Genomic DNA, 3,381 nt, shown 5'->3' on the forward strand with positions numbered 1-3,381 from the left:
TTAGAAAAAGAGACACCAAACAAATATCTTTATTTCAATCACGGTCAGTAAATCACTGCCTCTGCTAAGACTCGCCAACAGAAAGGGAGCTCACACATTTGATAAGATTCTGCAGTGCTTTTGCTCTCTGTTCGGCAATATTTCTGAAGGCTTAAGACACATCCCATCATTGTTCTCAAAACCCTACTTGTGCACATTACTGCCAGACAAAAAGATCATGTGAAATTCTGTATTACAGCATGTTTCATTGCGCTCGCTGCTCCTGACTCATGTTTTACAGGAAGAGCACAGACAAGGCAGGCCAAACGGCCTTCTCTAAATTTTCTGTCGATTCCTTTTTAAAGCACAACCTTTTACCTACTTGAATTAAGAACAGTAGCAGCCGTCTCAGCTTTGTAAATTAACAGAAGCACACTGGATAGAGACTTTTATTTGTATTTTCACTCTTCTCAGCTTTTTACTTTTAAGTGAAGCCATATGCTTCTAGTCTGCTCTTTAAAATGACTGCAGCCTTGTGACATGGCCAGTAGGTAGAGCTGCATTAGTTAAGCATATTTATTGGCAGAATCTGTTACTATGAGCACTTGTGAAATCGTTGATGGTAGCATTCAGGTTTACCACCCACATGTAAATGAAGCTGCTAGCCCAGCCGGTTTGTTTTGACAGAGGAGTGGCTTGTTCCGTTGTCTAGAGACAGATAAAATCGTGGAGCAATATGAACTTCTCATATTTTTCACTAAGCCAAAATTCTTGTTATAGGGAATACAGCATAATTTGGGGGAAGATTTATTTTCACATTCTGGAATGTCTGTTGTTCTATCTAATTATATTAAAGTTAACTGTTACTACTTAATTCCAGTTAATAGAATCATGCCAAAAAAATGAGTCGTGCCTTCAAGTTGACTTTTTCTTCTTTCATACGATACGCTTTTTATTAGAGAGAAACAGGGTACAGGTAAATACCCACATGATACAACATGACTTTTCACATCAGAGATCACGACTTCAGGAAATGGATGACAAAACTACTGGAAACAAATGATAGGAAAACACTGCGGGACAACTCACAACTTTCTGTAAGGAAAATAAAATGAAGGTTATTGTGAAAATACTGTTTCAGAGACCACAGCGATGACAGAGATTTGATGCCTAGAGTAATTGCTAAATATCTCAAACTTCTGTACAGGCAAGTCACTGAAGAACAGTCATCTTAATACCACTTCATGCTTACAGTGAGAGGGCTTTGGGCTAAGGGTTACTTACCCCACAGGAATGGGAGATGACTTGTCCACACAGATTTCACTCCTGCTAGACACATGTTCCATGCTTATGTGATCAGATTCTGTTGCTACTGCTACTGTGCTTTACATGTCCTTCACTTCCTGCAGTATAGAAATAGTGCCAGGCCCTCACCTGCTATGTTTAGTTCCAGGTGAGCAGAGGCTTATCGAAGGAGCGATTGCAGGATCACCTGCCAGTCTTGCATTCCAGCCTGGAAGCCTACACAAGGGAATAATGAGCTCCATGTTGCTACTCTGCCCACTTCTGATATGGGAACAATTTGCCAGACCACAGAGGGCAGAATGAGGCTACCTGGCTAGATCGGTCTCTCGTTGACAAGGGTGTACTACGTCTGAACACCGCCTCAGACATATGTTATCAAAAGGAGTTACCCTAAGACTTAATCCCAACCAAATTCCTAGAAATGGAAGAGATTTCTAATGGGTTACTAAAATTGGGAGAGAAGTTGACTCCTTGGTAGGTCCACCTTGTTTCCCAGCCTGCATGTCGAAAGTGATGCTTCCCAGACTGCAGACTGAGGCAACAGTCAAGGAAGAGGCAGGTGACAACACCTCCTATGTGAGCAGCCTCTTCCTGGGGGTGCTGAGGCTCATGGCAGTGCACAGTGGCAGCTATTTCCTCCATCTATTCTGTTGCCTCAAAAATTTCCTCCTAAGATTCAGCAACTGCAGGTTGGTATTTAGATGATTTTATGCATATAAAAGCTCCTTCTCTGTTTCACTGAAAATACTGCAGCATTCAGAAAGACGGTTCTCACTGGTAACAAGTACTTCAGGTAGGATTCCTGGAGCCTGTGGCTGGAAAGTGGTGACCATCGTTGTGGTAGCCAGTGCACAGAGGGCTAATTAAAAAGCCTGTAGGGCTGTAAGTTGTCCCTCTGCCTTAAAAGGCCTTTCAGGTCTTCCAGGGACCTCAGAAAGTATGAACACCAAGCTAGAAAACCCCCTCCAACACAAGAGGTCACAGGAAAATATACCTGATAATTTGCTTTTCTCATGCAGAGGCTTGTCATGGAGGAGCCTTTCCTTCAGAAGAGGGTTTTGGTGTCCTCAGGGAGGACTTTGGGCTATGCCAGTACTGGAGGAGGGAGGTTGGTAGAAATATTTGGACCTCTCCATTTAGCGTGGAACTGCAACAGCTGCTGGTGCCATGGGATCTGTACTGGCTCACATGGTACAGATTTATTTGCATCACCTGCTGTCCTGAAGAAAGTTGCAGCATATCTACCAGTTTATGCTGTTTCCTGTGTGTCCACTGAGCTCTTCTGGTGCAGAAGACTTGGATGTGGTAACTGTCTGGCATCTTCATTTAGGGCTACAGTGTTTGGTACCGAGGCAGATGGTGACACGAATGTGGGCTTTGGCAGCCTGCATCATGTTTAGAAGTGGTTGTCAGGGCTAGCTTCAGCTTTCTTTTTGTATAGGACTCAGCTTTCAACATTCTGGATGTCTGGGGCTTGGGGAAGACTTCCATTCCCACTCCTTGAAGGGGGATTGGTGCTAGTGCTGTTCCTGAGCCCCAGAGCCTAAGAGACCATCGCTGGCATAGTTGAAACCTAGGTCTTGAGAGAAGTGACAGGGGAAAGGTAGCCTCTCAGCCAGTTGATGTGCTGGCCAGATGTCTGAAGTTCCTCAAGCAGTCTGCCTGGGTCAGAGGTTACTTGAATGGGAATGTTGTGGCACAAAGGGCTCCACCTTCACCTCTCTAGCCTTGTTCAGCCTCTTGGGAAAGGACTTGCAGATGCTGCAGCCCACTGGTGTATGCCCTTTGCTAAGGCACAGCGAAGAGGAACCATGGCCATCACTGATCAGCACAGCACCAGCAGATGGGCAGGCAGGTTAGTGAATCAAACACTGCCTTTCTGAGGACACCCTGAATGCAGCAGGAAGACATCACTCTACTCCTATCTATGACGAAAACAGCTGAGGGGCAGACTGAGTTCATTGGAAGGCAATAACTAAAAGCTTTAAAGACTTCAATCCTAAAACAAGGTGTGGAACAAGCAATGCAGATGCTACATTCCTGGTTTCTTGATGCTGTGGGCAGTAAGGAGTTGAGCTTTTTTTTTTTTTTTTTTTA

This window comes from Gavialis gangeticus, unplaced genomic scaffold (assembly GCF_001723915.1).
Source record: "Gavialis gangeticus isolate Ggan-Ray unplaced genomic scaffold, GavGan_comp1, whole genome shotgun sequence".
Classification (NCBI taxonomy): Eukaryota; Metazoa; Chordata; order Crocodylia; family Gavialidae; genus Gavialis; species Gavialis gangeticus.